Here is a 13369-nt window from a genome sequence, read left to right as displayed (position 1 = left end):
AAGGAAGACAATGTCATAAGCAATATGAATATGATAGCTGAGGTGACGGAGTAGTTCTGCAAAGAGCTGTAGTGAAGCCGAAACAACCAGGATGATATCGTAAGAAGCAATAATAGTTAAGAAGAGTTCGACATCCCACCAGTAACGACAGGGAAAGTAATGAAAGTCCCAGAAGGAATGAAAAGCCGCTTGTGAGGATAAGGTAACAACGGACCTGCTGAAAGATGGCAGACAAATTGTGTTAGAAAAACTGGCCACCTTATATACGAAGTGTCTCTTGTCGGGAAGGGTGCCGGAATTTTGAGAGAACGACCGCATTTTAATCCATAAGAGAGGAGACGTCAGCCACTTGAAAAATTACAGGCCGATGAGCTGGCTGTCCATTCTCTACAATTTATTTACAAAAACAACAGATAAGAAAATCAAGGCTAACATTATAGTTCAATCAACCAAAGGACCAAGTATGATTTCTTACAGGCTACTCCACAATAGACCATATTCACACTATCAATCTGGTAAGAGAAATGCGCGGAATACAACCAAACCCTCTACATAGGTTTCAAAGATTACGAGAAGGTGTTTGACTCGGTTGAGAAATCAGTAGTATTGCAGGCACTACGGAATCAGGTCATCGACGAACCCTACATAAACACATTAGAAGAAATCTGCAGTGGATCCACAGCCACAATAGATCTCCATAAAGAAAGCGACAGAGTCCCAATAAAGAATTGTGTAATTCAGGGAGACACGATATCTCCGACGCTCTTTACTACGTGTATATACAGGAGGTTTTCAGGGCCCTAGATTGGGAAGAGTTCCGCCCTAGCTCTTCCCAATCTCCAGTAACTCTCATTCCCGACTGTTCATTAACTCTTATCGGATAAAAGTCAATGGAGAGTATCTTCGTAACTTGAGATTTGCTGATGACATTGCCTTGATGAGTAACTCAGGGAAATAATCACAGCTCGTGGTTACTGAACTGGACACGGAAAGCAGAAGAGTAGGTCTGAAAATTAGTATGGACTAAAATAAATGATGCGCAACAGTCTCGGCAGAAAACAGCACTTTGCGATAAGTGAACAGCCGCTTCAAGTGGTAAAGGCATATGTCTACTTAGGACAGGTAGTAACCGCGGAGCCGAACCATGAGAGTGAAATAACTGAAAGAATAAGAATAGGGTGGATCACATTCGGCAAAAATTCTGATACCATGAATAGTAATATATTACTAACCCTCAAGAGGAAGGTATATACCGCCTGCATCTGACCGGCACTAGCTACGAAGCAGAAACCTGGAGGCTTACAAAGAGGGTTCAGCTTAAATTGAGGAGGACGCAGCGAGCGATGGAAAAAAAATGATAAGTGTAACATTAGGAGACAAGAAGAGGGCAGAGTGGGTCTGGGAACAAACCGGGGTTAAGGATATCATACTAAGAATCAAGAACAAATGGACATGGGCCGGGCACGCATGGCAGGATAACCGCTGTAAATTAAGGGTAACTGACTGGATTTCCAGAGAAGGCAAACGCACGAAGAGGAGAGAAAGTTAGGTGAGCCGGGGAAATTAAAATGTTCGAAGGTATAACGTAGCAGCAGAAAGCACAAGACCGGGTTGATTGGTGAATCATGGGAGAGGCCTTTGCCCTGCGGTATGTATGTATGTATGTATGTATGTATGTATGTATGTATGTATGTATGTATGTATGTATGTATGTATGTATGTATGTATGTATGTATGTATGTATGTATGTATGTATGTATGTATGTATGTATGTATGTATGTATGTATGTATGTATGTATGTATGTATGTATGTATGTATGTATGTATGTATGTATGTATGTATGTATGTATGTATGTATGTATGTATGTACCCTCTTAAAAGGTTTCCAGAGGAACTGCGCAGTTACCCCGAAAAGGGCTCTTTGCTCCTCAAAAAACGAAGTTTGTGAAAAAGATTGCACGTGGAACGGCAAGAAGGGGCACTTTCCTCCTTGAGGAGTAAAGCACCCCTTTTTTGGAGTAACTGGTGCAACTGTTCGCGTCGTGTGCAAACGGCCCATCGGGGCCTGCACAAACCTATTTCCTTTCAGACGGTGCCGTAGCGTGGTGCGGTGTAGTGGTACACGCATGCTGACTTAGTGGTCGTGAGCTCAAATCCCGTGTGTTTGCTACGAACTTTCCGTGATTTATTTATGAATGTGATGATTGTACTACATCCAACCAAATGCCTTCACGCACTTTGAAAGGCTCGTGAAATCAACGAAAATCGGATTTTGTTTTGCGCAAAATAATTGTTGCTGTCTTGAAGAGTAACCGCGAGAGCGCGGAGTAACTGCAGTTACTCCCAAAATGAAGGAATGGGTGTGGCAGGTTAACTACTCCTCTAAAGGAGCAACCTCAATACCCCTCTTTCTCCTTTACTTAATATAGAGTGCACGCGTGCGTTTGTGCTCAAAAACTATTCCAGAAAAAAAAAAAGACGATTTCGGAAATAGTACGAACTAGCGCCGCCCCACCTTATATGAGGATCGCGGAATTCTAGATGAAATTTCCATTCCAGCAAAAGCATTCTCTTTCTCACTCGCACTTTCATATATCTCTCCTTTATTCACGCAAGAGGGGAGCAATCAAACCCCAACACGATGGGCGGTTTCCATGACGCAAATACGATGTGCTATATTTCAGCCAATGCTCAAAGTGCTTATATACGCACTGAGAAGAAAATACAAAATTACTTTTTTTTTCGAGGCACATCATTTGCAGCGACAGACGTCCGCCAATATGTAGCATTACTTAAATGAATGGGTTACGCTACTGAACTCCAAAGGCTCTCTTCTTAATAATACTTTGAAAGGGTGTGTTGTAACTGCAGAATTTAAGCTATGGTCTGCTGCAAAAGCATACTCATTCACTTAAAGACCTCTGACTATATAAATGTACTGTATACAACACTATACCCTCCGAAAAATCTTCGTTATCTGCATAAGAATGATATAGCATGCCCGTTCGAATTCACTTCAATTGTCTTTTTGGAAACAGTTTTTAGGGGCACGCATGCCGACTGTGTTCCTGCGAACTCGTGCAAGAGACTCGATAGTTAGCAAATGAGCACGCTTCTGCACGGCCAAGCACGCTCATGTGGCGTGGATGCACCCACGTTTACGCCGAGTACATCCCCCCCCCCCCCCCTTAACGACTGTAGCGGCGGCGACGACCAGCGCAACCACGATGGTTGCTGAATTGATCTAACAGCTGGATACAGCGAATAGTAAATACTACAACCATGGACGTTCTCAAATACGAGAAGCGAAGCCGAAAGGGTTTCTCAGAATTGACTGTCTCAGAAGTGTATGAAATGGCTCAGAAGTGTCTGTGTCAACCTGAAAAGATAAAAAAAAATTCTTGAGCTGTGGGTTTCACTGGAGCCAACGTTACGACAAGTGGACTGATGTACTCTCCCTCTCCCCAGACGCAAAAGCGCATGAGGAGGTGTCAACATGGTAATTAGCGACTCGCTCATCGTCACGGTGCGATAGGCAAAGCTGGTATAAAGTGTGCCCGGCACATTGTGACCACCGCTGGCCTGCCTACAGCATGTCCCAAACCGAATGTCCATTTCATGTCCACCTCACTCCTGTGCCAAGTAACACAAATAAACTAGAAATAGTAGTAGTTATTTACTACCGACAAATCCATTCGATGCTTGCGTATATATACAGGACATAGTCGACGCGACGCCGCAAAGACAGCTCTTGTGGACTTCGAAAGACGAAGACGGGCCCGGTGTCACAGATGGCTGTGTTCAGTGTTGGAATCACTCCTCCCTCGTCGAGTACGCGTACTTGCAACAATACCCACAACACCGCCTGCTGTTCCAGCGTCACCTATAGCTGTACAATAATAACTTGTGCACAACGTTGGTTGGCACAGTCTGATGATGCGGCACTCGAGCCTCCCTTGTAGTAATATTACACTTCGTTGTGCTCAATCCGCTAAACTGGAGTCAATGATGGATGGCTGTGTCGGCCTACGAAAACGAATGGGACAGTGGAGAGCGCAATTTAGGAGACGATGCGCGAGTAATTTCCGAAAAGAGTGTACGCCATCCGACGCGCTGTCTTGCCGCAACTTCTTCCATTCGATGGTAATCCACGCTTGGATGCCGGTATAGTACGTGACAAAAAGTCATTTAGGGCCGGTACTTTAAAATCTTATTTTGTACAAACAAAATAAACAAAGATTACCGAGGCTTACCCACTAATTTGGTCAATGAGGACAAACTATACGGTCTTGCTTCAGTCCCCGGTAGATTTCCCCTGTTTGCATTTCCAACCTTTCCACACAATTCATACTTTTTACCCCAATATGCAAATCTCCAAGAATCGCATACTGCGAGAACGAGCCAAAGCAAAGCGTTTCACGAAAACAGGATGACAGCGGATGTGTCAGCTCAAATTGCAAACAGTCCTTGAACACCCGACGCCAAGCGTTGCTGGTTCCTTCGTGTTATTTATTTTACGATATCTCTCTTCGCCTAAACAAAAGAAAAGGACAGAAAGACAGTGGGATCAATATGCGCATGAAATTATCGTGTCTCCACTCATTGCGCACGTGTGAGGGATCTGTCCTTTCGTCGTCCTTGCAGCATAGTCGCAAAACGAAAAAGAAGAAGAAAAAAGAAAGCTCTGCTCGTCGGTTGACGTTAAATAAGGTATATATTTTGATAGTGCTTCTTTAGCGTCCTTTTCTAAACAACTCCGAACGGCGGATTGACGGGAGAGGGAAAACAGTGAATTGCGAAAGAGGCAATTCTATTTGGCAATCCAACGCTCTGGCGCATGAACGCGTGCGTCGAGCGCCCTAGCAACACTGTTTTCTTATCCTTTTTCTGTCCTCTACAGATGTTGCGAGAGCTGGAAATCGTATGCGTCTGCTGTTTGACGTCTCAGTGGAAACATAAGCGCTAGAAAATGGTCCATTTCTAACTCAGTGAGGACTACGCCTCATGGACTCTTGTTATTAGCGTGTTCGAAAAACATTTGCACGTCGCATTTTACGCGACTTGCCGTATTGCAATAAATAAAAAAAAACGAAGAGAAAATTCCGCTGAATCCGGCCTTTCGACCATTGAATTTGTGCTCGTCAAGGCACGAACTGCCTTCCTGAGCAGCATTTTTTACAAGTTTCAGCGACGTTTTCTATTCAAGGATTTTCTTCATATTTTCAAGTCTACATCTTCGCGCGAACTTCTGTATTGTTTGAAACTATGTTGTAATTGTTATAGACCTATTCCATGTTCATGGGGAGCTTCATGCGGGAGGCTCTCCGACGCGCTGTGCTCGGAGGCAGCTGCATGCTGTGCCAGTTGTCACGTGATCATAGAGGACAGTGACGAGCTTTGGGGTAGGCGGAGCCTACGCACCGCAACGTCGCCACGAGCGCCTCAGAATGTCGACACGCCGTTTACAATATAGTTTCACCATTGGAGTCGGCAGGTCCATTTCTAGAACATGCATTGCAGCTCTCGCATTGCTTAGCACGAAATATTTGAATGAATCACTGAAATTCCTGGACGTCCAGATTGCTTTGCAGTCTGCATTTACTAGTTTAGTACGCATCAATTATTTTATTATTACCTATTATTATTGGGTGACCAGCTAGACGTAAAGCATCAATATTTCTCGTCCAAACGGCACACTTTCGGGCTTGTTCTCACTCCCGTGATGAAGAGACCGGAGTTTCGGGGCGACGCCTCCTCTATTTTAGCAATGCCAGCCAGATGCGCCCGATCCAGCTGTTCACCACCCTTTCCTCTAGCCCTTTCCCGCTCTCTCCCATCGCCTAGCCTTCGGCTGTGCTTTGCGGTCATGGGGGAAAGTGGCCCCTCATGCACTGCCTCATGACAGAAATCATAAGAAGCAATTTTTGTTCAGTTCGGTAGATCCGTGGGGTAGAGTCTTGCATTCTTTGTGTTCACTATGTTGGTGGTCACGATGGCTCTTAAATGATACGGTGTTTTGAGACAGCGAGTCGCCGTTCGTGGCACTATGCGGGTAACCAATTGGGAAGCGTCACTGCAACGCTACTACATACATGCGCTGCATGCGCCATGATGAGTCGGCGGCGTTGCTTCGAGCCACAAAAAAAGGAGCTCGAAGGAACAAATCTGACAGACGTATCACATTGGAGTGGGAAACACGTCAATCGCATCTCCGGTGGAAAGCGCTCAGAAGCACGCGTGACATAAGCAGCGCGGCCTGTATAGAACCGCATCACTACCACTCCCTCAACTAAGGCGGACCGATGGCTGCCGTCTATAAGCGCGCGTTCCCACTGACATTGAACGAAATAGAAGAGGCGTTGCTCGGGGCTACGTGAAACTAAGGACAACCAGCCCAGTCGACAAATCATTCATTGACCTAGAGTATTCGATGCATCCTCGCAACGTTAAAGTGGCTGTTGAAGGGGCTATGGTGCATGATTGCACTTCGACTCATGAAGAGCGATGCCATGCGTTTTATCGGAGCGGAGCCATGGAACAACTCTCTTGATGAATGTGCATCGAAGGTTCAAGTCTGGAGTGATGGCCACCTGACCTGCTTCGTAAAGCGCATGGCTCACGCCACGTGGCACGCATTCTGCACTATAGTCCTATGGGCAATGAGACAAGAGCCGTAGTCGACCACGAGCTCAAGGTTTGGGGTGTGCAGTATCTGCACGTCGTGAACGCACCCGTCATGCCAACAATAGTGACGAGAAACGTGAATGCACCTACCGAGAAAACCACTGCCACGATTCGGGATATTGATCCGTAGTTTACAATAGTGACCTATTAAACACAAGCGATGTTATGTTTCGATTGTTATCATTTCGCCTACACTGACAAGGTACTTTTCTTAATGGTGAAGGAAGCGGGGAGGGAGGGCGCGATCACTTCCTCTGTACAACCCTCCCGACGCCCGTCCATGGTTACTTCTGCTACAGTTTCAACTGATATTCACACATGACGAGAACTAATTATGAAACATCACTCAAATTTAGCGACCCATATATATTCCGGAAATAGACGCCTCCATTTTGTCGCACAACAACGAAGTGAGCTGTAAAGTATGTAGAATACATATATGCGGACAGTTCCGAGGAAAACGGCTCTGGTCGAAAGCTTGGCTACAAGCACTCACTTTTTGAAACGCTATCCATCAAACTAAGTCTCGTTGAAGCATCACTGATATGAACTACCGTCACATCACGTTCCGTGTTTGTTATATACGGCCGTCTTCATTGTTGAGGGGGCTGTATAGTCCATAGTGAAGGAAACGACAGTGGCGTTGCGTAACTGTAGAAATTTCAGTGAATGCCTTCAGTCATTGTCGATAAAGCAGAGAGACATGCTTTATACGTTGTGCACTTTCAGCATGCGCCATAGCTGCACAAAGCTTTTCCTTTTCACTACAGGTGCTCCCGCTCACTTCAATCCAAGTGGCAACTTAAATATTCCGTACGCCATTGAAATAATCTGGAGCCGAATTCACAAAGCTTTCTCTTGGCTACGCATTTTCTTAGCCAAGAATTCTCTTATCTGGAGGGATTACTATAGCGCGGGTATGAATTTAACTTATTCGGCACTTAAGAGGGCAAGGAGGACACACGATCGCCAGTGAAACGACAAGGAAAGAAAGAAGTGTGTGCCGATAATATCAAGGTAGCACGCAAAGCGTCTAGCATCGCGAGTATACGATGATAGCCAATGATTTGCTGCATCTAAGTTTCAGTTCCACGAGCGTCTGCTACAGCGCTTCCGGGATGCCACGTACATTGCAATAGACATTTTGGTGTGCTGTGCAAAGCCAAGCACTCGCCTTTGATCAACGACTGTAGCAAAAAAATAATTGCTCGATGGCCTTAAGCCACCGAGCAATCCATGCACTATCTCGCCAAGTACAAGTAAACAACACTCCAGGTGCACCACATCAATGAAACCACACATAAATCGATGCATGCAATGTTTGAAAATGTGCCGCGAATGTCTTCCCCTATTTAACGCGACCAGCTACCTTACATTTCAATGAAGCTGTGCTGCTACTTAACTAATTCTGTGCAATCAAGCATGGTATAGTGGTGAACGTAAGGGTGTTTTGTACCTATAGTCAAAGGTAGCCTTTGTTACAATATTCTCATTACAAGACACATGAGCGACTTTGGTGCCTGCAGACGAATTGTGCGGAAATAGATAACAGCAGTAATCAAATGAAATTGTGAGCGCAATTTCGCTGGTTCCATGCACCGCAGCATTTTTATAAAGCCGGAGTGCGAGAACGTGCATACGCTTACGCTTAGGTATGTGTCGACGTAAAATGAGGGAGACTCGTCGGGAGGTGTCTCAGTGCTAATGCTTTTCACAAAACACGGTGCAAATATTTCGTCCAGCGTTGTTTGAGTGCGCAAACAAAGCAAGGGACGTGTATTCTAGTCTTGAGGTCGAGAGACGTTATCACACGTGCAAAAAGGACGAAAAGAGAGAGAGACTCTCCTTTCGGCTTCGCGAAAGCTTGAAATTGATAGATAATAAAGACAATTTTCTGGCCCAGCAGACGTCATGGAAAGTCTCCACAAAGCAGCGTCAGATGCGAGTACATGTTATATGGGAGTGACAGCCACTCAGAAAGCGAGATGAAATGTGACTGTCTTTAGATGTGAGAATCAATGCTAATTAGGAGAGTTGGGTTAATGAGCCAAAACTTTCTTAAATAACAATAATGAAAACAAACTGAGTATTAACCTAGTGAAAGTGAAACTAGTGTCAGTGAACTCATAATAGTTGATTAGCGTTGTCACAGGCCGATATATATTTTTATTTTCTTATTTATATTTGGCAAACTATGAGAAGGTAGCCTACGTTAGAGCCAGCTATCCCAACGTCATGACAGTAATGTACAAGAATAAATAGGGCACGGTTACACAGTCTCACGTGGCAGTTTCTATCTTCTAGTAACCTTGGGCAAACGCATTCTAACTATTTTTTCTATTTTTGACAAAGTATCACCGGACGTTTTTGCATTTGGCGTCATTCGAAGGAATGACGATATATCAGCAATAGGGCGAATGCAAGCACTGCTGCAGTGTACGAGCGGTTACAGCGCTCAACTACAATCTAGGAGGTACTTGGTTTGATTCGCAGAGTCACCAAGCACTTTTTTTTTTCAAGAGGTTGCCCGGCCTGACATTATGCGTGGTGGCGGGTACAAATTTTTTGAGAAGTAGGCTTTCGCACTTGCTTCTTTCACTCCCCCTTTGACCCAAAAGCGCTGTACTGTGCTCCTTCATAAATTACACAATTCAGGGTTCATAATTTTCTCCTCCATCCTCTCTTATCGCAAAAGTGTCCAGTGCTGAAATGCCAATATTATACCTGGTATATTACTTTTCACGTGTTTGGATATTCGATCAGAAATCAGTCGTCACGGTGTTTTGAAGAAAATCTACACATGCAGCGAGCTAACTGCTTGCAGCCAAGTTGACTGCCTTTGTAGGGACACGCTTTCGTGCTAATTTGGTGGGCATCATCACATGCAGCAAGACCAAAGAGCACGAACAGTTAGAGCTGACACAAAGAGAGTGATTAGTTTGTGTCTTCTCTCCTGCTATTTGTCATGCTGCACGTTTCAGTGTAATGTCACTGTCAATGGTTAAAATGAACTATAGCAGTTAATCGAGTTCTGCTGAGAGGGTCCCCTATTGTCCAGAATGGAACAGAACAATGACAATTTGATTTGGGTGATAAAGAGATACTCTGCTTTTGATTACTAGAATAAATTTCTAAACCAAAGTTTATTTTTTATTAACAACAGTTCCAGTGCACATGAAAGATGCATGGACAATTCGTGTATTCAGCTTGACTAGGTTTGTGACCTTAATTGTAATTGCGAACCGGTATCACAGTATGCATAAATATCACAGACATATACAACCACGGGTGATAGCTTGCTTATTCTGATTAAAATTGAAAAGTTGAAATTGACATATTCAACCTACGCAATGTGTATGATATATGCCATGTAGAGTAGCTATGCTCTAAACTAATCTTCACAGGTTCGTTCCACTTTACCCAATTTCTTGCCCATGACTGTAGGTTGGTAAATGAAACAACTTCTTTGAACACACATATTTTGTGAAGGTTACATTTATTTTTATGCAGTACAAAACAAATTGAAATGTACAATGGCTCAAAAGAGAAATAACTAGAAACAAATTCAGCCAAATCATTACCAAACTTACTCACCAATGATAAACGGATTCTCATTTAAAAGATACATACATACATACATACATATACGCACACACACATATACATATGTTCACCCATACATACATAGATACATACATACACACACTCAGGTGTAAATATTAAAATGAATGGCTATAAAACAACAATTCTAATACACTCATTTTGAATATACTACAGAAAGTAACTTACGAGAGAAATCCACCGGTACTGTTATGTCTGAACACGGTGTTTCTTGAACCATCTCGCAAAAACTTGATGCATAGTTTTCCGCTGCTGCCCAGTGACAAGCAGTTTTTATAAAAAATATAAGAATAAAGCCCTTGACAATGTCATGCTAAAGAAAAGGGCTGTGCATCAATATTTTGTACATGTCTGCAATATCACTCTGTTTATTTACATAGCTTGGCTCATTCAGAACCCACTAACAAATCATGTTAGGACACCTTGGCTGAAAGTTAGCACAGCGCGAAGAAATTATAGACAATACATGAATAATACAATCATAAGCTACTAAGCTCCTTGGTGCAAACAGTGTTTATATTGACAGCTATAGGTGCCATTTCGTTTCCCAAAAACACTTCTCAAAAGTAGAATCAACTTTATTTAGCTAAAAGTTTCTATTCTGGCGCGTCGTGGTGGCTCAACGGGGGAAGTGACTCTTTCGGCCAAGAAAACGACGACCAATTATTTTTCCAGTTGGTGAATTCACACCATGCTAACATTGAGGAAGCTGGTAGGATTGGTTTTGGAGAGAGGAAACCACCACATTCCCACCAGTTGTGGCCTTGGGTAGCTACTTCACTTGGACAAAAATGATGAAAAACACTCCTCTAGAAGACTTCAAAGTTTGCACATCAACACAGTTCCCATACAGCTGTATATTAGTCTGCTTGAAAAATATTCAGTTTACTGGTGGGCAAAGACTGTACACCATGTGAGGTGAAGCTCCAGTGCACTGCATGTATGTCTTGCTGCTGGCCTCAACTGCGATGTTGCTCAGCACATATGTGTAAAATAACAACTAATACTATGCCACTGCAAAGTAATTATGTGTCATTTGCATTAAACAGAGACCACAATATGAGAACATAACAACATTTGCCTTCACACAGTTCAAAAAATGTAAATCGATTTCCACAGAGTTTTCACAGTTCATCTGAGGACAGTAATAATGGTTGTAAACACATTGTTACTTCCACTAACAAACTATTTTAAGATGCCAGATTCAATATTAGAGTATACCAGTACTTTTGTAGGGCTAAACAATTGTACAGGCACCTAGAAAAACACAAGTAAATGCATGCTATAGCTACATATAAATAAAAATAAATACTTTTGTTTCTAGTCTGAGTAGAGCTGCATAGATGATAAGTCACTTGCATTACATTATGAACAAACCTATCCGAGCAAAGTATACATTTAAAAAGTTCCACTTACACAGTAGATAAGTAGACTGTTGAAGGACGGACAGGCAGTGGGATGATACCCAAGCACTAAAATGTACTGTTAAGACATACTAGGAGTAGTGATGATCTTCTTCCTTCCAAATAAAATAATCCACATAGATTCACTTCCCAGAGCTTATACACTCATGGCATCATTGGTGCTATACAAATGAGTGTACACAGAAGGATTACATCGACTAAGTACAAGATTACTGCATCCATGGCTTTACTTCTTTTACTACAAAGAATGCAAACACAGTTACCAGTGGCGACCATGGATGCTGTGATTTCTGACAGGTAAATGCAGAGGCACGCAGGCACTTAACACACATGTTAAAAACTTCAGCTCAAAAATATTTGCCCACTAACACTACAGCAGCCTTTAAATTAGTGTCATAGTTTGGTATCTTCCATGCAAAATTTAAATAAGTTCGAATGCAAGCAAAGGAACTGCTGAATAATGCACTGCTAAGAAGTTAAGCAGCAGCTGCTCCTGACATCACAATGTGCTCTTTCTGCTGTTGTAAACTTTGAGCAGGAGAACAGTCACTGGCCATCCCTTTATACTTGTTGGTCTTCTGTGCTCCGTTCTTGATACACTGTACATGACCGTGGAGCACCGAACCCCTTGTTACTGCTGTAACTTAGAAAAATACAGATCATTGTTACAACCATGCTACATGCAAGAGTGTAGAGTTGTTAAATGTGTGCTCATATTTACAGATATTTTATTTTCAGAAGCCAATGGCAAGCCTCAACACACACACACACAAACAGTGAAGACTGAAAATATATTTATTATGATACAAGAGCAAAACTACAATGTTATAGATGAAGGCATGGAACTTCTGCCAGACATAAAAAGCCAATAAAGTTTCTTCCATTTTGACTTTACACTAGGTGCGAGAAGCAGACCACAAATAAGTTCACTAAGAAATACAAGTTAGACTGCATTACAACGCAACAGCCAATGTTCATAACTTTAAGGCTGTCTAACATAGCCAGCTCACCATACCGCATATAGGAGCAAATGGGCAGTCTAGAAGACACAAAGAACTTGTGGAATATGAGTGTGCTTGTTGCTGACATCTATTATTCTAAATGAAGAAAACCTTTCAAAAATGCACTTCGTCAGGGGAAATATTCATACGCAACAAACACAACGGGCTCCTACAGGTGCCACCAACTCTCACCATTATTGTTGATGCCAGTGTCTCTCCGGATGGATATGCTGCGTCCTGCACAGAACACCAAAGGAGCGCTCCATGACTTGGATTGCATGTGTGCTAGCTGCATCGCTCTGCTGCTGAAGTAGGCTAGCCACAGACAGTGAAATGAGAAGCCATGGCTTTAAAACACACTGAACGTCACCTTTAGAGATCAACAATGCATACTTAGGTCAGGTACAATTTGTAGAAAAATATATATCAGTGTGCATTCGTGGTGAACACGCTCTGCTGAAACACAAGTCACAGCACTGAGAGAGAAAAAGCTACATTAGGTAAAAGATGCAGTTACTGGCCCTATGTCGTCTGAGGCTTCTTCAATAGGTCTTTCTCCTTGCAAGTTGTGAACAGCCAGGCAATTTTCACCCACTTGCTATTTCCTTCCAGAGCACTTGATCCACAGAGGGAGTCA

General features: G+C 43.0%; 1 protein-coding gene and 1 long non-coding RNA gene across 7 annotated transcripts in view; one reads left to right on the top strand and one right to left on the bottom strand.

The window, feature by feature from the left end:
• LOC119177026 (TOX high mobility group box family member 3) overlaps positions 1 to 13369 on the bottom strand; it is a 564847-nt gene that overhangs the window by 222189 nt on the left and 329289 nt on the right. The gene's annotated exons all lie outside the window — the stretch shown is intronic.
• The window catches only part of LOC142775824 (uncharacterized), a 272279-nt gene that overhangs the window by 88853 nt on the left and 170057 nt on the right, over positions 1 to 13369 (top strand). The gene's annotated exons all lie outside the window — the stretch shown is intronic.

Source organism: Rhipicephalus microplus, chromosome X (genome assembly GCF_043290135.1).
Source record: "Rhipicephalus microplus isolate Deutch F79 chromosome X, USDA_Rmic, whole genome shotgun sequence".
Lineage (NCBI taxonomy): Eukaryota > Metazoa > Arthropoda > Arachnida > Ixodida > Ixodidae > Rhipicephalus > Rhipicephalus microplus.
This window is presented reverse-complemented; position numbering and strand designations above follow the sequence as displayed.